The sequence below is a fragment of the Salmo salar genome, chromosome ssa18 (genome assembly GCF_905237065.1).
Source record: "Salmo salar chromosome ssa18, Ssal_v3.1, whole genome shotgun sequence".
Classification (NCBI taxonomy): domain Eukaryota; kingdom Metazoa; phylum Chordata; class Actinopteri; order Salmoniformes; family Salmonidae; genus Salmo; species Salmo salar.
In genome coordinates, this window is record NC_059459.1 from 45,304,727 (window position 1) to 45,324,883 (window position 20,157).

The 20,157-nt window shown below is 42.5% G+C and overlaps 1 pseudogene; it reads left to right on the forward strand.

The window, feature by feature from the left end:
* Positions 1-20,157, forward strand: part of LOC106591814 (ryanodine receptor 2-like) — a 503,114-nt pseudogene that overhangs the window by 403,626 nt on the left and 79,331 nt on the right.

Here is a 20,157-nt window from a genome sequence, read left to right on the forward strand (position 1 = left end):
GTGTTTATAACTCGTCTGGCATTCAGGAATCCTGTTTGTTGGTGTTTATAACTCGTCTGGCATTTAGGAATCCTGTTTGTTGGTGTTTATAACTCGTCTGGCATTCAGGGATCCTGTTTGTTGGTGATGGTGTTTATAACTCGTCTGGCATTCAGGAATCCTGTGTGTTGGTGTTTATAACTCGTCTGGCATTCATGAATCCTGTTTGTTGGTGATGGTGTTTATAACTCGTCTGGCATTCATGAATCCTGTTTGTTGGTGTTGGTGTTTATAACTCGTCTGACATTCAGGGATCCTGTTTGTTGGTGTTTATATCTCGTCTGGCATTCAGGAATCCTGTTTGTTGGTGTTTATAACTCGTCTGGCATTCAGGAATCCTGTTTGTTGGTGTTTATAACTCGTCTGGCATTCAGGGATCCTGTTTGTTGGTGTTTATAACTCGTCTGACATTCACAGATCCTGTTCGTTGGTGTTGGTGTTTATAACTCGTCTGACATTCAGGAATCCTGTTTGTTGGTGTTTATAACTCGTCTGGCATTCAGGAATCCTGTGTGTTGGTGTTTATAACTCGTCTGGCATTCAGGAATCCTGTTTGTTGGTGTTTATAACTCGTCTGGCATTCAGGGATCCTGTTTGTTGGTGTTTATAACTCGTCTGGCATTCAGGAATCCTGTTTGTTGGTGTTGGTGTTTATAACTCGTCTGACATTCAGGAATCCTGTTTGTTGGTGTTTATAACTCGTCTGGCATTCAGGAATCCTGTGTGTTGGTGTTTATAACTCGTCTGGCATTCAGGGATCCTGTTTGTTGGTGTTTATAACTCGTCTGGCATTCAGGGATCCTGTTTGTTGGTGTTTATAACTCGTCTGACATTCAGAGATCCTGTTCATTGGTGTTGGTGTTTATAACTCGTCTGACATTCAGGAATCCTGTTTGGTGGTGTTGGTGTTTATAACTCGTCTGGCATTCAGGAATCCTGTGTGTTGTTGTTTATAACTCGTCTGGCATTCAGGAATCCTGTTTGTTGGTGCTTATAACTCGTCTGGCAATCAGGGATCCTGTTTGTTGGTGATGGTGTTTATACCTCGTCTGGCATTCAGGAATCCTGTTTGTTGGTGTTTATAACTCGTCTGGCATTCAGGGATCCTGTTTGTTGGTGTTTATAACTCGTCTGACATTCACAGATCCTGTTCGTTGGTGTCGGTGTTTATAACTCGTCTGGCATTCAGGAATCCTGTGTGTTGGTGTTTATAACTCGTCTGGCAATCAGGGATCCTGTTTGTTGGTGATGGTGTTTATAACTCGTCTGGCATTCAGGAATCCTGTGTGTTGGTGTTTATAACTCGTCTGGCATTCAGGAATCCTCTTTGTTGGTGTTTATAACTCGTCTGGCATTCATGAATCCTGTTTGTTGGTGTTTATAACTCGTCTGGCATTCAGGAATCCTGTTTGTTGGTGTTTATAACTCGTCTGGCAATCAGGGATCCTGTTTGTTGGTGATGGTGTTTATAACTCGTCTGGCATTCATGAATCCTGTTTGTTGGTGTTTATAACTCGTCTGGCATTCAGGAATCCTGTTTGTTGGTGTTTATAACTCGTCTGGCAATCAGGGATCCTGTTTGTTGGTGATGGTGTTTATAACTCGTCTGGCATTCAGGAATCCTGTGTGTTGGTGTTTATAACTCGTCTGGCATTCAGGAATCCTCTTTGTTGGTGTTTATAACTCGTCTGGCAATCAGGGATCCTGTTTGTTGGTGATGGTGTTTATAACTCGTCTGGCATTCAGGAATCCTGTTTGTTGGTGTTTATAACTCGTCTGGCATTCAGGAATACTGTTTGTTGGTGTTTATAACTCGTCTGGCATTCAGGGATGGATCCTGTTTGTTGGTGTTTATAACTCGTCTGGCATTCAGGGATCCTGTTTGTTGGTGTTTATAATTCGTCTGGCATTCAGGGATCCTGTTTGTTGGTGTTTATAACTAATCTGGCATTCAGGAATCCTGTTTGTTGGTGTTTATACTCGTCTGACATTCAGAGATCCTGTTCGTTGGTGTTGGTGTTTATAACTCGTCTGACATTCAGGAATCCTGTTTGTTGGTGTTTATAACTTGTCTGGCATTCAGGAATCCTGTGTGTTGGTGTTTATTACTCGTCTGGCATTCAGGGATCCTGTTTGTTGGTGTTTATAACTCGTCTGGCAATCAGGGATCCTGTTTGTTGGTGATGGTGTTTATAACTCGTCTGGCTTTCATGAATCCTGTTTGTTGGTGTTTATAACTCATCTGGCATTCAGGGATCCTGTTTGTTGGTGTTTATAACTCATCTGGCATTCAGGGATCCTGTTTGTTGGTGTTTATAACTCGTCTGGCATTCAGGGATCCTGTTTGTTGGTGTTTATAACTCGTCTGGCATTCAGGAATCCTGTTTGTTGGTGTTGGTGTTTATATCTCGTCTGGCATTCAGGAATCCTGTTTGTTGGTGTTTATAACTCGTCTGGCATTCAGGAATCCTGTTTGTTGGTGTTTATAACTCGTCTGGCATTCAGGGATCCTGTTTATTGGTGTTTATAACTCGTCTGGCATTCAGGGATCCTGTTTGTTGGTGTTTATAACTCGTCTGGCATTCAGGAATCCTGTTTGTTGGTGTTTATAACTCGTCTGGCATTCAGGAATCCTGTTTGTTGGTGATGGTGTTTATAACTCGTCTGGCATTCAGGAATCCTGTGTGTTGGTGTTTATAACTTGTCTGGCATTCATGAATCCTGTTTGTTGGTGATGGTGTTTATAACTCGTCTGGCATTCAGGAATCCTGTTTGTTGGTGTTGGTGTTTATAACTCGTCTGACATTCAGGGATCCTGTTTGTTGGTGTTTATATCTCGTCTGGCATTCAGGAATCCTGTTTGTTGGTGTTTATAACTCGTCTGGCATTCAGGAATCCTGTTTGTTGGTGTTTATAACTCGTCTGGCATTCAGGGATCCTGTTTGTTGGTGTTTATAACTCTTCTGACATTCACAGATCCTGTTCGTTGGTGTTGGTGTTTATAACTCGTCTGACATTCAGGAATCCTGTTTGTTGGTGTTTATAACTCGTCTGGCATTCAGGAATCCTGTGTGTTGGTGTTTATAACTCGTCTGGCATTCAGGAATCCTGTTTGTTGGTGTTTATAACTCGTCTGGCATTCAGGGATCCTGTTTGTTGGTGTTTATAACTCGTCTGACATTCAGAGATCCTGTTCATTGGTGTTGGTGTTTATAACTCGTCTGACATTCAGGAATCCTGTTTGTTGGTGTTTATAACTCGTCTGGCATTCAGGGATCCTGTTTGTTGGTGTTTATAACTCGTCTGACATTCACAGATCCTGTTCGTTGGTGTCGGTGTTTATAACTCGTCTGGCATTCAGGAATCCTGTGTGTTGGTGTTTATAACTCGTCTGGCAATCAGGGATCCTGTTTGTTGGTGATGGTGTTTATAACTCGTCTGGCATTCAGGAATCCTGTGTGTTGGTGTTTATAACTCGTCTGGCATTCAGGAATCCTGTTTGTTGGTGTTTATAACTCGTCTGGCAATCAGGGATCCTGTTTGTTGGTGATGGTGTTTATAACTCGTCTGGCATTCAGGAATCCTGTTTGTTGGTGTTTATAACTCGTCTGGCATTCAGGAATCCTCTTTGTTGGTGTTTATAACTCGTCTGGCAATCAGGGATCCTGTTTGTTGGTGATGGTGTTTATAACTCGTCTGGCATTCAGGAATCCTGTTTGTTGGTGTTTATAACTCGTCTGGCATTCAGGAATCCTGTTTGTTGGTGTTTATAACTCGTCTGGCATTCAGGGATGGATCCTGTTTGTTGGTGTTTATAACTCGTCTGGCATTCAGGGATCCTGTTTGTTGGTGTTTATAATTCGTCTGGCATTCAGGGATCCTGTTTGTTGGTGTTTATAACTAATCTGGCATTCAGGAATCCTGTTTGTTGGTGTTTAACTCGTCTGACATTCAGAGATCCTGTTCGTTGGTGTTGGTGTTTATAACTCGTCTGACATTCAGGAATCCTGTTTGTTGGTGTTTATAACTTGTCTGGCATTCAGGAATCCTGTGTGTTGGTGTTTATAACTCGTCTGGCATTCAGGGATCCTGTTTGTTGGTGTTTATAACTCGTCTGGCAATCAGGGATCCTGTTTGTTGGTGATGGTGTTTATAACTCGTCTGGCTTTCATGAATCCTGTTTGTTGGTGTTTATAACTCATCTGGCATTCAGGGATCCTGTTTGTTGGTGTTTATAACTCGTCTGGCATTCAGGGATCCTGTTTGTTGGTGTTTATAACTCGTCTGGCATTCAGGAATCCTGTTTGTTGGTGTTGGTGTTTATAACTCGTCTGACATTCAGGGATCCTGTTTGTTGGTGTTTATATCTCGTCTGGCATTCAGGAATCCTGTTTGTTGGTGTTTATAACTCGTCTGGCATTCAGGAATCCTGTTTGTTGGTGTTTATAACTCGTCTGGCATTCAGGGATCCTGTTTGTTGGTGTTTATAACTCGTCTGGCATTCAGGAATCCTGTTTGTTGGTGTTTATAACTCGTCTGGCATTCAGGAATCCTGTTTGTTGGTGATGGTGTTTATAATTCGTCTGGCATTCAGGAATCCTGTGTGTTGGTGTTTATAACTTGTCTGGCATTCATGAATCCTGTTTGTTGGTGTTGGTGTTTATACCTCGTCTGGCATTCAGGAATCCTGTTTGTTGGTGTTTATAACTCGTCTGGCATTCAGGGATCCTGTTTGTTGGTGTTTATAACTCGTCTGACATTCACAGATCCTGTTCGTTGGTGTTGGTGTTTATAACTCGTCTGACATTCAGGAATCCTGTTTGTTGGTGTTTATAACTCGTCTGGCATTCAGGAATCCTGTTTGTTGGTGTTTATAACTCGTCTGGCATTCAGGAATCCTGTTTGTTGGTGTTTATAACTCGTCTGGCAATCAGGGATCCTGTTTGTTGGTGATGGTGTTTATAACTCGTCTGGCATTCAGGGATCCTGTTTGTTGGTGTTTATAACTCGTCTGGCATTCAGGAATCCTGTTTGTTGGTGTTTATAACTCGTCTGGCATTCAGGAATCCTGTTTGTTGGTGATGGTGTTTATAACTCGTCTGGCATTCAGGAATCCTGTGTGTTGGTGTTTATAACTTGTCTGGCATTCATGAATCCTGTTTGTTGGTGATGGTGTTTATAACTCGTCTGGCATTCATGAATCCTGTTTGTTGGTGTTGGTGTTTATAACTCGTCTGACATTCAGGGATCCTGTTTGTTGGTGTTTATATCTCGTCTGGCATTCAGGAATCCTGTTTGTTGGTGTTTATAACTCGTCTGGCATTCAGGAATCCTGTTTGTTGGTGTTTATAACTCGTCTGACATTCAGAGATCCTGTTCATTGGTGTTGGTGTTTATAACTCGTCTGACATTCAGGAATCCTGTTTGGTGGTGTTGGTGTTTATACCTCGTCTGGCATTCAGGAATCCTGTTTGTTGGTGTTTATAACTCGTCTGGCATTCAGGGATCCTGTTTGTTGGTGCTTATAACTCGTCTGGCAATCAGGGATCCTGTTTGTTGGTGATGGTGTTTATACCTCGTCTGGCATTCAGGAATCCTGTTTGTTGGTGTTTATAACTCGTCTGGCATTCAGGGATCCTGTTTGTTGGTGTTTATAACTCGTCTGACATTCACAGATCCTGTTCGTTGGTGTTGGTGTTTATAACTCGTCTGGCATTCAGGAATCCTGTGTGTTGGTGTTTATAACTCGTCTGGCATTCAGGAATCCTGTTTGTTGGTGTTTATAACTCGTCTGGCAATCAGGGATCCTGTTTGTTGGTGATGGTGTTTATAACTCGTCTGGCATTCAGGAATCCTGTGTGTTGGTGTTTATAACTCGTCTGGCATTCAGGAATCCTCTTTGTTGGTGTTTATAACTCGTCTGGCAATCAGGGATCCTGTTTGTTGGTGATGGTGTTTATAACTCGTCTGGCATTCATGAATCCTGTTTGTTGGTGTTTATAACTCGTCTGGCATTCAGGAATCCTGTTTGTTGGTGTTTATAACTCGTCTGGCAATCAGGGATCCTGTTTGTTGGTGATGGTGTTTATAACTCGTCTGGCATTCAGGAATCCTGTGTGTTGGTGTTTATAACTCGTCTGGCATTCAGGAATCCTCTTTGTTGGTGTTTATAACTCGTCTGGCATTCAGGGATGGATCCTGTTTGTTGGTGTTTATAACTCGTCTGGCATTCAGGGATCCTGTTTGTTGGTGTTTATAATTCGTCTGGCATTCAGGGATCCTGTTTGTTGGTGTTTATAACTAATCTGGCATTCAGGAATCCTGTTTGTTGGTGTTTAACTCGTCTGGCATTCAGGGATCCTGTTTGTTGGTGTTTATAACTCGTCTGACATTCAGAGATCCTGTTCGTTGGTGTTGGTGTTTATAACTCGTCTGACATTCAGGAATCCTGTTTGTTGGTGTTTATAACTTGTCTGGCATTCAGGAATCCTGTGTGTTGGTGTTTATAACTCGTCTGGCATTCAGGGATCCTGTTTGTTGGTGTTTATAACTCGTCTGGCAATCAGGGATCCTGTTTGTTGGTGATGGTGTTTATAACTCGTCTGGCTTTCATGAATCCTGTTTGTTGGTGTTTATAACTCATCTGGCATTCAGGGATCCTGTTTGTTGGTGTTTATAACTCGTCTGGCATTCAGGGATCCTGTTTGTTGGTGTTTATAACTCGTCTGGCATTCAGGAATCCTGTTTGTTGGTGTTGGTGTTTATAACTCGTCTGACATTCAGGGATCCTGTTTGTTGGTGTTTATATCTCGTCTGGCATTCAGGAATCCTGTTTGTTGGTGTTTATAACTCGTCTGGCATTCAGGGATCCTGTTTATTGGTGTTTATAACTCGTCTGGCATTCAGGGATCCTGTTTGTTGGTGTTTATAACTCGTCTGGCATTCAGGAATCCTGTTTGTTGGTGTTTATAACTCGTCTGGCATTCAGGAATCCTGTTTGTTGGTGATGGTGTTTATAACTCGTCTGGCATTCATGAATCCTGTTTGTTGGTGTTGGTGTTTATAACTCGTCTGACATTCAGGGATCCTGTTTGTTGGTGTTTATATCTCGTCTGGCATTCAGGAATCCTGTTTGTTGGTGTTTATAACTCGTCTGGCATTCAGGAATCCTGTTTGTTGGTGTTTATAACTCGTCTGGCATTCAGGGATCCTGTTTGTTGGTGTTTATAACTCGTCTGACATTCACAGATCCTGTTCGTTGGTGTTGGTGTTTATAACTCGTCTGACATTCAGGAATCCTGTTTGTTGGTGTTTATAACTCGTCTGGCATTCAGGAATCCTGTGTGTTGGTGTTTATAACTCGTCTGGCATTCAGGGATCCTGTTTGTTGGTGTTTATAACTCGTCTGACATTCAGAGATCCTGTTCATTGGTGTTGGTGTTTATAACTCGTCTGACATTCAGGAATCCTGTTTGTTGGTGTTGGTGTTTATACCTCGTCTGGCATTCAGGAATCCTGTTTGTTGGTGTTTATAACTCGTCTGGCATTCAGGGATCCTGTTTGTTGGTGTTTATAACTCGTCTGACATTCAGAGATCCTGTTCATTGGTGTTGGTGTTTATAACTCGTCTGACATTCAGGAATCCTGTTTGGTGGTGTTGGTGTTTATAACTCGTCTGGCATTAAGGAATCCTGTGTGTTGTTGTTTATAACTCGTCTGGCATTCAGGAATCCTGTTTGTTGGTGCTTATAACTCGTCTGGCAATCAGGGATCCTGTTTGTTGGTGATGGTGTTTATACCTCGTCTGGCATTCAGGAATCCTGTTTGTTGGTGTTTATAACTCGTCTGGCATTCAAGGATCCTGTTTGTTGGTGTTTATAACTCGTCTGACATTCACAGATCCTGTTCGTTGGTGTTGGTGTTTATAACTCGTCTGGCATTCAGGAATCCTGTGTGTTGGTGTTTATAACTCGTCTGGCATTCAGGAATCCTGTTTGTTGGTGTTTATAACTCGTCTGACATTCAGAGATCCTGTTCATTGGTGTTGGTGTTTATAACTCGTCTGACATTCAGGAATCCTGTTTGGTGGTGTTGGTGTTTATAACTCGTCTGGCATTCAGGAATCCTGTGTGTTGTTGTTTATAACTCGTCTGGCATTCAGGAATCCTGTTTGTTGGTGCTTATAACTCGTCTGGCAATCAGGGATCCTGTTTGTTGGTGATGGTGTTTATACCTCGTCTGGCATTCAGGAATCCTGTTTGTTGGTGTTTATAACTCGTCTGGCATTCAGGGATCCTGTTTGTTGGTGTTTATAACTCGTCTGACATTCACAGATCCTGTTCGTTGGTGTCGGTGTTTATAACTCGTCTGGCATTCAGGAATCCTGTGTGTTGGTGTTTATAACTCGTCTGGCAATCAGGGATCCTGTTTGTTGGTGATGGTGTTTATAACTCGTCTGGCATTCAGGAATCCTGTGTGTTGGTGTTTATAACTCGTCTGGCATTCAGGAATCCTCTTTGTTGGTGTTTATAACTCGTCTGGCATTCATGAATCCTGTTTGTTGGTGTTTATAACTCGTCTGGCATTCAGGAATCCTGTTTGTTGGTGTTTATAACTCGTCTGGCAATCAGGGATCCTGTTTGTTGGTGATGGTGTTTATAACTCGTCTGGCATTCATGAATCCTGTTTGTTGGTGTTTATAACTCGTCTGGCATTCAGGAATCCTGTTTGTTGGTGATGGTGTTTATAACTCGTCTGGCATTCATGAATCCTGTTTGTTGGTGTTGGTGTTTATAACTCGTCTGACATTCAGGGATCCTGTTTGTTGGTGTTTATATCTCGTCTGGCATTCAGGAATCCTGTTTGTTGGTGTTTATAACTCGTCTGGCATTCAGGAATCCTGTTTGTTGGTGTTTATAACTCGTCTGGCATTCAGGGATCCTGTTTGTTGGTGTTTATAACTCTTCTGACATTCACAGATCCTGTTCGTTGGTGTTGGTGTTTATAACTCGTCTGACATTCAGGAATCCTGTTTGTTGGTGTTTATAACTCGTCTGGCATTCAGGAATCCTGTGTGTTGGTGTTTATAACTCGTCTGGCATTCAGGAATCCTGTTTGTTGGTGTTTATAACTCGTCTGGCATTCAGGGATCCTGTTTGTTGGTGTTTATAACTCGTCTGGCATTCAGGAATCCTGTTTGTTGGTGTTGGTGTTTATAACTCGTCTGACATTCAGGAATCCTGTTTGTTGGTGTTTATAACTTGTCTGGCATTCAGGAATCCTGTGTGTTGGTGTTTATAACTCGTCTGGCATTCAGGGATCCTGTTTGTTGGTGTTTATAACTCGTCTGGCATTCAGGGATCCTGTTTGTTGGTGTTTATAACTCGTCTGACATTCAGAGATCCTGTTCATTGGTGTTGGTGTTTATAACTCGTCTGACATTCAGGAATCCTGTTTGGTGGTGTTGGTGTTTATAACTCGTCTGGCATTCAGGAATCCTGTGTGTTGTTGTTTATAACTCGTCTGGCATTCAGGAATCCTGTTTGTTGGTGCTTATAACTCGTCTGGCAATCAGGGATCCTGTTTGTTGGTGATGGTGTTTATACCTCGTCTGGCATTCAGGAATCCTGTTTGTTGGTGTTTATAACTCGTCTGGCATTCAGGGATCCTGTTTGTTGGTGTTTATAACTCGTCTGACATTCACAGATCCTGTTCGTTGGTGTCGGTGTTTATAACTCGTCTGGCATTCAGGAATCCTGTGTGTTGGTGTTTATAACTCGTCTGGCAATCAGGGATCCTGTTTGTTGGTGATGGTGTTTATAACTCGTCTGGCATTCAGGAATCCTGTGTGTTGGTGTTTATAACTCGTCTGGCATTCAGGAATCCTCTTTGTTGGTGTTTATAACTCGTCTGGCATTCATGAATCCTGTTTGTTGGTGTTTATAACTCGTCTGGCATTCAGGAATCCTGTTTGTTGGTGTTTATAACTCGTCTGGCAATCAGGGATCCTGTTTGTTGGTGATGGTGTTTATAACTCGTCTGGCATTCATGAATCCTGTTTGTTGGTGTTTATAACTCGTCTGGCATTCAGGAATCCTGTTTGTTGGTGTTTATAACTCGTCTGGCAATCAGGGATCCTGTTTGTTGGTGATGGTGTTTATAACTCGTCTGGCATTCAGGAATCCTGTGTGTTGGTGTTTATAACTCGTCTGGCATTCAGGAATCCTCTTTGTTGGTGTTTATAACTCGTCTGGCAATCAGGGATCCTGTTTGTTGGTGATGGTGTTTATAACTCGTCTGGCATTCAGGAATCCTGTTTGTTGGTGTTTATAACTCGTCTGGCATTCAGGAATACTGTTTGTTGGTGTTTATAACTCGTCTGGCATTCAGGGATGGATCCTGTTTGTTGGTGTTTATAACTCGTCTGGCATTCAGGGATCCTGTTTGTTGGTGTTTATAACTCGTCTGGCAATCAGGGATCCTGTTTGTTGGTGATGGTGTTTATAACTCGTCTGGCTTTCATGAATCCTGTTTGTTGGTGTTTATAACTCATCTGGCATTCAGGGATCCTGTTTGTTGGTGTTTATAACTCGTCTGGCATTCAGGGATCCTGTTTGTTGGTGTTTATAACTCGTCTGGCATTCAGGAATCCTGTTTGTTGGTGTTGGTGTTTATAACTCGTCTGACATTCAGGGATCCTGTTTGTTGGTGTTTATATCTCGTCTGGCATTCAGGAATCCTGTTTGTTGGTGTTTATAACTCGTCTGGCATTCAGGAATCCTGTTTGTTGGTGTTTATAACTCGTCTGGCATTCAGGGATCCTGTTTGTTGGTGATGGTGTTTATAACTCGTCTGGCATTCAGGAATCCTGTGTGTTGGTGTTTATAACTTGTCTGGCATTCATGAATCCTGTTTGTTGGTGATGGTGTTTATAACTCGTCTGGCATTCAGGAATCCTGTTTGTTGGTGTTGGTGTTTATAACTCGTCTGACATTCAGGGATCCTGTTTGTTGGTGTTTATATCTCGTCTGGCATTCAGGAATCCTGTTTGTTGGTGTTTATAACTCGTCTGGCATTCAGGAATCCTGTTTGTTGGTGTTTATAACTCGTCTGGCATTCAGGGATCCTGTTTGTTGGTGTTTATAACTCTTCTGACATTCACAGATCCTGTTCGTTGGTGTTGGTGTTTATAACTCGTCTGACATTCAGGAATCCTGTTTGTTGGTGTTTATAACTCGTCTGGCATTCAGGAATCCTGTGTGTTGGTGTTTATAACTCGTCTGGCATTCAGGAATCCTGTTTGTTGGTGTTTATAACTCGTCTGGCATTCAGGGATCCTGTTTGTTGGTGTTTATAACTCGTCTGACATTCAGAGATCCTGTTCATTGGTGTTGGTGTTTATAACTCGTCTGACATTCAGGAATCCTGTTTGGTGGTGTTGGTGTTTATAACTCGTCTGGCATTCAGGAATCCTGTGTGTTGTTGTTTATAACTCGTCTGGCATTCAGGAATCCTGTTTGTTGGTGCTTATAACTCGTCTGGCAATCAGGGATCCTGTTTGTTGGTGATGGTGTTTATACCTCGTCTGGCATTCAGGAATCCTGTTTGTTGGTGTTTATAACTCGTCTGGCATTCAGGGATCCTGTTTGTTGGTGTTTATAACTCGTCTGACATTCACAGATCCTGTTCGTTGGTGTCGGTGTTTATAACTCGTCTGGCATTCAGGAATCCTGTGTGTTGGTGTTTATAACTCGTCTGGCAATCAGGGATCCTGTTTGTTGGTGATGGTGTTTATAACTCGTCTGGCATTCAGGAATCCTGTGTGTTGGTGTTTATAACTCGTCTGGCATTCAGGAATCCTGTTTGTTGGTGTTTATAACTCGTCTGGCAATCAGGGATCCTGTTTGTTGGTGATGGTGTTTATAACTCGTCTGGCATTCATGAATCCTGTTTGTTGGTGTTTATAACTCGTCTGGCATTCAGGAATCCTGTTTGTTGGTGTTTATAACTCGTCTGGCAATCAGGGATCCTGTTTGTTGGTGATGGTGTTTATAACTCGTCTGGCATTCAGGAATCCTGTGTGTTGGTGTTTATAACTCGTCTGGCATTCAGGAATCCTCTTTGTTGGTGTTTATAACTCGTCTGGCAATCAGGGATCCTGTTTGTTGGTGATGGTGTTTATAACTCGTCTGGCATTCAGGAATCCTGTTTGTTGGTGTTTATAACTCGTCTGGCATTCAGGAATACTGTTTGTTGGTGTTTATAACTCGTCTGGCATTCAGGGATGGATCCTGTTTGTTGGTGTTTATAACTCGTCTGGCATTCAGGGATCCTGTTTGTTGGTGTTTATAATTCGTCTGGCATTCAGGGATCCTGTTTGTTGGTGTTTATAACTAATCTGGCATTCAGGAATCCTGTTTGTTGGTGTTTACTCGTCTGACATTCAGAGATCCTGTTCGTTGGTGTTGGTGTTTATAACTCGTCTGACATTCAGGAATCCTGTTTGTTGGTGTTTATAACTTGTCTGGCATTCAGGAATCCTGTGTGTTGGTGTTTATAACTCGTCTGGCATTCAGGGATCCTGTTTGTTGGTGTTTATAACTCGTCTGGCAATCAGGGATCCTGTTTGTTGGTGATGGTGTTTATAACTCGTCTGGCTTTCATGAATCCTGTTTGTTGGTGTTTATAACTCATCTGGCATTCAGGGATCCTGTTTGTTGGTGTTTATAACTCGTCTGGCATTCAGGGATCCTGTTTGTTGGTGTTTATAACTCGTCTGGCATTCAGGAATCCTGTTTGTTGGTGTTGGTGTTTATAACTCGTCTGACATTCAGGGATCCTGTTTGTTGGTGTTTATATCTCGTCTGGCATTCAGGAATCCTGTTTGTTGGTGTTTATAACTCGTCTGGCATTCAGGAATCCTGTTTGTTGGTGTTTATAACTCGTCTGGCATTCAGGGATCCTGTTTGTTGGTGTTTATAACTCGTCTGGCATTCAGGAATCCTGTTTGTTGGTGTTTATAACTCGTCTGGCATTCAGGAATCCTGTTTGTTGGTGATGGTGTTTATAACTCGTCTGGCATTCAGGAATCCTGTTTGTTGGTGTTTATAACTCGTCTGGCAATCAGGGATCCTGTTTGTTGGTGATGGTGTTTATAACTCGTCTGGCATTCATGAATCCTGTTTGTTGGTGTTGGTGTTTATACCTCGTCTGGCATTCAGGAATCCTGTTTGTTGGTGTTTATAACTCGTCTGGCATTCAGGGATCCTGTTTGTTGGTGTTTATAACTCGTCTGACATTCACAGATCCTGTTCGTTGGTGTTGGTGTTTATAACTCGTCTGACATTCAGGAATCCTGTTTGTTGGTGTTTATAACTCGTCTGGCATTCAGGAATCCTGTGTGTTGGTGTTTATAACTCGTCTGGCATTCAGGAATCCTGTTTGTTGGTGTTTATAACTCGTCTGGCATTCAGGGATCCTGTTTGTTGGTGATGGTGTTTATAACTCGTCTGGCATTCAGGGATCCTGTTTGTTGGTGTTTATAACTCGTCTGGCATTCAGGAATCCTGTTTGTTGGTGTTTATAACTCGTCTGGCAATCAGGGATCCTGTTTGTTGGTGATGGTGTTTATAACTCGTCTGGCATTCAGGAATCCTGTGTGTTGGTGTTTATAACTCGTCTGGCATTCAGGAATCCTGTTTGTTGGTGATGGTGTTTATAACTCGTCTGGCATTCATGAATCCTGTTTGTTGGTGTTGGTGTTTATAACTCGTCTGACATTCAGGGATCCTGTTTGTTGGTGTTTATATCTCGTCTGGCATTCAGGAATCCTGTTTGTTGGTGTTTATAACTCGTCTGGCATTCAGGAATCCTGTTTGTTGGTGTTTATAACTCGTCTGACATTCAGAGATCCTGTTCATTGGTGTTGGTGTTTATAACTCGTCTGACATTCAGGAATCCTGTTTGGTGGTGTTGGTGTTTATACCTCGTCTGGCATTCAGGAATCCTGTTTGTTGGTGTTTATAACTCGTCTGGCATTCAGGGATCCTGTTTGTTGGTGCTTATAACTCGTCTGGCAATCAGGGATCCTGTTTGTTGGTGATGGTGTTTATACCTCGTCTGGCATTCAGGAATCCTGTTTGTTGGTGTTTATAACTCGTCTGGCATTCAGGGATCCTGTTTGTTGGTGTTTATAACTCGTCTGACATTCACAGATCCTGTTCGTTGGTGTTGGTGTTTATAACTCGTCTGGCATTCAGGAATCCTGTGTGTTGGTGTTTATAACTCGTCTGGCATTCAGGAATCCTGTTTGTTGGTGTTTATAACTCGTCTGGCAATCAGGGATCCTGTTTGTTGGTGATGGTGTTTATAACTCGTCTGGCATTCAGGAATCCTGTGTGTTGGTGTTTATAACTCGTCTGGCATTCAGGAATCCTCTTTGTTGGTGTTTATAACTCGTCTGGCAATCAGGGATCCTGTTTGTTGGTGATGGTGTTTATAACTCGTCTGGCATTCATGAATCCTGTTTGTTGGTGTTTATAACTCGTCTGGCATTCAGGAATCCTGTTTGTTGGTGTTTATAACTCGTCTGGCAATCAGGGATCCTGTTTGTTGGTGATGGTGTTTATAACTCGTCTGGCATTCAGGAATCCTGTGTGTTGGTGTTTATAACTCGTCTGGCATTCAGGAATCCTCTTTGTTGGTGTTTATAACTCGTCTGGCATTCAGGGATGGATCCTGTTTGTTGGTGTTTATAACTCGTCTGGCATTCAGGGATCCTGTTTGTTGGTGTTTATAATTCGTCTGGCATTCAGGGATCCTGTTTGTTGGTGTTTATAACTAATCTGGCATTCAGGAATCCTGTTTGTTGGTGTTTATAACTCGTCTGGCATTCAGGGATCCTGTTTGTTGGTGTTTATAACTCGTCTGACATTCAGAGATCCTGTTCGTTGGTGTTGGTGTTTATAACTCGTCTGGCATTCAGGAATCCTGTTTGTTGGTGTTTATAACTCGTCTGGCATTCAGGAATCCTGTGTGTTGGTGTTTATAACTCGTCTGGCATTCAGGGATCCTGTTTGTTGGTGTTTATAACTCGTCTGGCAATCAGGGATCCTGTTTGTTGGTGATGGTGTTTATAACTCGTCTGGCATTCATGAATCCTGTTTGTTGGTGTTTATAACTCGTCTGGCATTCAGGGATCCTGTTTGTTGGTGTTTATAACTCGTCTGGCATTCAGGGATCCTGTTTGTTGGTGTTTATAACTCGTCTGGCATTCAGGAATCCTGTTTGTTGGTGTTTATAACTCGTCTGGCATTCAGGAATCCTGTTTGTTGGTGTTGGTGTTTATAACTCGTCTGACATTCAGGGATCCTGTTTGTTGGTGTTTATATCTCGTCTGGCATTCAGGAATCCTGTTTGTTGGTGTTTATAACTCGTCTGGCATTCAGGGATCCTGTTTGTTGGTGTTTATAACTCGTCTGGCATTCAGGGATCCTGTTTGTTGGTGTTTATAACTCGTCTGGCATTCAGGGATCCTGTTTGTTGGTGTTTATAACTCGTCTGGCATTCAGGGATCCTGTTTGTTGGTGTTGGTGTTTATAACTCGTCTGGCATTCAGGAATCCTGTTTGTTGGTGTTTATAACTCGTCTGGCATTCAGGAATCCTGTTTGTTGGTGTTTATAACTCGTCTGGCATTCAGGGATCCTGTTTGTTGGTGTTTATAACTCGTCTGGCATTCAGGGATCCTGTTTGTTGGTGATGTGTTTATAACTCGTCTGGCATTCAGGAATCCTGTTTGTTGGTGTTTATAACTCGTCTGGCATTCAGGGATCCTGTTTGTTGGTGTTGGTGTTTATAACTCGTCTGGCATTCAGGAATCCTGTGTGTTGGTGTTTATAACTCGTCTGGCATTCAGGAATCCTGTTTGTTGGTGATGGTGTTTATAACTCGTCTGGCATTCAGGAATCCTGTTTGTTGGTGTTGGTGTTTATACCTCGTCTGGCATTCAGGAATCCTGTTTGTTGGTGTTTATAACTCGTCTGGCATTCAGGGATCCTGTTTGTTGGTGTTTATAACTCGTCTGGCATTCACAGATCCTGTTCGTTGGTGTTGGTGTTTATAACTCGTCTGGCATTCAGGAATCCTGTTTGTTGGTGTTTATAACTCGTCTGGCATTCAGGGATCCTGTTTGTTGGTGTTTATAACTCGTCTGGCATTCAGGAATCCTGTTTGTTGGTGTTTATAACTCGTCTGGCATTCAGGATGATCCTGTTTGTTGGTGTTTATAACTCGTCTGGCATTCAGGGATGGATCCTGTTTGTTGGTGTTTATAACTCGTCTGGCATTCAGGGATCCTGTTTGTTGGTGTTTATAACTCGTCTGGCATTCAGGGATCCTGTTTGTTGGTGTTTATAACTAGTCTGGCATTCAGGAATCCTGTTTGTTGGTGTTTATAACTCGTCTGGCATTCAGGGATCCTGTTTGTTGGTGTTTATAACTCGTCTGACATTCAGAGATCCTGTTCGTTGGTGTTGGTGTTTATAACTCGTCTGACATTCAGGAATCCTGTTTGTTGGTGTTTATAACTCGTCTGGCATTCAGGAATCCTGTGTGTTGGTGTTTATAACTCGTCTGGCATTCAGGGATCCTGTTTGTTGGTGTTTATAACTCGTCTGGCATTCAGGGATCCTGTTTGTTGGTGATGGTGTTTATAACTCGTCTGGCATTTCAGGAATCCTGTTTGTTGGTGTTTATAACTCGTCTGGCATTCAGGGATCCTGTTTGTTGGTGTTTATAACTCGTCTGGCATTCAGGGATCCTGTTTGTTGGTGTTTATAACTCGTCTGGCATTCAGCGATCCTGTTTGTTGGTGTTTATAACTCGTCTGGCATTCAGGAATCCTGTTTGTTGGTGTTTATAACTCGTCTGGCATTCAGGGATCCTGTTTGTTGGTGTTGGTGTTTATAACTCGTCTGGCATTCAGGGATCCTGTTTGTTGGTGTTTATAACTCGTCTGGCATTCAGGAATCCTGTTTGTTGGTGTTTATAACTCGTCTGGCATTCAGGAATCCTGTTTGTTGGTGTTGTTTATAACTCGTCTGGCATTCAGGGATCCTGTTTGTTGGTGTTTATAACTCGTCTGGCATTCAGGGATCCTGTTTGTTGGTGTTTATAACTCGTCTGGCATTCAGGGATCCTGTTTGTTGGTGTTTATAACTCGTCTGGCATTCAGGGATCCTGTTTGTTGGTGTTTATAACTCTTCTGACATTCAGAGATCCTGTTCGTTGGTGTTGGTGTTTATAACTCGTCTGGCATTCAGGGAATCCTGTTTGTTGGTGTTTATAACTCGTCTGGCATTCAGGGATCCTGTTTGTTGGTGTTTATAACTCGTCTGGCATTCAGGGATCCTGTTTGTTGGTGTTTATAACTCGTCTGGCATTCAGGGATCCTGTTTGTTGGTGTTTATAACTCGTCTGGCATTCAGGAATCCTGTTTGTTGGTGTTGGTGTTTATAACTCGTCTGGCATTCAGGAATCCTGTTTGTTGGTGTTTATAACTTGTCTGGCATTCATGAATCCTGTTTGTTGGTGTGGTGTTTATAACTCGTCTGGCATTCATGAATCCTGTTTGTTGGTGTTGGTGTTTATACCTCGTCTGGCATTCAGGGATCCTGTTTGTTGGTGTTTATACCTCGTCTGGCATTCAGGAATCCTGTTTGTTGGTGTTTATAACTCGTCTGACATTCACAGATCCTGTTCGTTGGTGTTGGTGTTTATAACTCGTCTGGCATTCAGGAATCCTGTTTGTTGGTGTTTATAACTCGTCTGGCATTCAGGAATCCTGTGTGTTGGTGTTTATAACTCGTCTGGCATTCAGGAATCCTGTTTGTTGGTGTTTATAACTCGTCTGGCATTCAGGGATGGATCCTGTTTGTTGGTGTTTATAACTCGTCTGGCATTCAGGGATGATCCTGTTTGTTGGTGTTTATAACTCGTCTGGCATTCAGGGATCCTGTTTGTTGGTGCTTATAATTCGTCTGGCATTCAGGGATCCTGTTTGTTGGTGATGGTTTTATAACTCGTCTGGCATTCAGGAATCCTGTTTGTTGGTGTTTATAACTCGTCTGGCATTCAGGGATCCTGTTTGTTGGTGTTTATAACTCGTCTGACATTCAGAGATCCTGTTCGTTGGTGTTGGTGTTTATAACTCGTCTGGCATTCAGGAATCCTGTGTGTTGGTGTTTATAACTCGTCTGGCATTCAGGGATCCTGTTTGTTGGTGTTTATAACTCGTCTGGCAATCAGGGATCCTGTTTGTTGGTGATGGTGTTTATAACTCGTCTGGCATTCAGGAATCCTGTGTGTTGGTGTTTATAACTCGTCTGGCATTCAGGAATCCTCTTTGTTGGTGTTTATAACTCGTCTGGCATTCATGAATCCTGTTTGTTGGTGTTTATAACTCGTCTGGCATTCAGGAATCCTGTTTGTTGGTGTTTATAACTCGTCTGGCAATCAGGGATCCTGTTTGTTGGTGATGGTGTTTATAACTCGTCTGGCATTCATGAATCCTGTTTGTTGGTGTTTATAACTCGTCTGGCATTCAGGAATCCTGTTTGTTGGTGTTTATAACTCGTCTGGCAATCAGGGATCCTGTTTGTTGGTGATGGTGTTTATAACTCGTCTGGCATTCAGGAATCCTGTGTGTTGGTGTTTATAACTCGTCTGGCATTCAGGAATCCTCTTTGTTGGTGTTTATAACTCGTCTGGCAATCAGGGATCCTGTTTGTTGGTGATGGTGTTTATAACTCGTCTGGCATTCAGGAATCCTGTTTGTTGGTGTTTATAACTCGTCTGGCATTCAGGAATACTGTTTGTTGGTGTTTATAACTCGTCTGGCATTCAGGGATGGATCCTGTTTGTTGGTGTTTATAACTCGTCTGGCATTCAGGGATCCTGTTTGTTGGTGTTTATAACTCGTCTGGCAATCAGGGATCCTGTTTGTTGGTGATGGTGTTTATAACTCGTCTGGCTTTCATGAATCCTGTTTGTTGGTGTTTATAACTCATCTGGCATTCAGGGATCCTGTTTGTTGGTGTTTATAACTCGTCTGGCATTCAGGGATCCTGTTTGTTGGTGTTTATAACTCGTCTGGCATTCAGGAATCCTGTTTGTTGGTGTTGGTGTTTATAACTCGTCTGGCATTCAGGGATCCTGTTTGTTGGTGTTTATATCTCGTCTGGCATTCAGGAATCCTGTTTGTTGGTGTTTATAACTCGTCTGGCATTCAGGAATCCTGTTTGTTGGTGTTTATAACTCGTCTGGCATTCAGGGATCCTGTTTGTTGGTGATGGTGTTTATAACTCGTCTGGCATTCAGGAATCCTGTGTGTTGGTGTTTATAACTCGTCTGGCATTCATGAATCCTGTTTGTTGGTGATGGTGTTTATAACTCGTCTGGCATTCATGAATCCTGTTTGTTGGTGTTGGTGTTTATAACTCGTCTGACATTCAGGGATCCTGTTTGTTGGTGTTTATATCTCGTCTGGCATTCAGGAATCCTGTTTGTTGGTGTTTATAACTCGTCTGGCATTCAGGAATCCTGTTTGTTGGTGTTTATAACTCGTCTGGCATTCAGGGATCCTGTTTGTTGGTGTTTATAACTCTTCTGACATTCACAGATCCTGTTCGTTGGTGTTGGTGTTTATAACTCGTCTGACATTCAGGAATCCTGTTTGTTGGTGTTTATAACTCGTCTGGCATTCAGGAATCCTGTGTGTTGGTGTTTATAACTCGTCTGGCATTCAGGAATCCTGTTTGTTGGTGTTTATAACTCGTCTGGCATTCAGGGATCCTGTTTGTTGGTGTTTATAACTCGTCTGACATTCAGAGATCCTGTTCATTGGTGTTGGTGTTTATAACTCGTCTGACATTCAGGAATCCTGTTTGGTGGTGTTGGTGTTTATAACTCGTCTGGCATTCAGGAATCCTGTGTGTTGTTGTTTATAACTCGTCTGGCATTCAGGAATCCTGTTTGTTGGTGCTTATAACTCGTCTGGCAATCAGGGATCCTGTTTGTTGGTGATGGTGTTTATACCTCGTCTGGCATTCAGGAATCCTGTT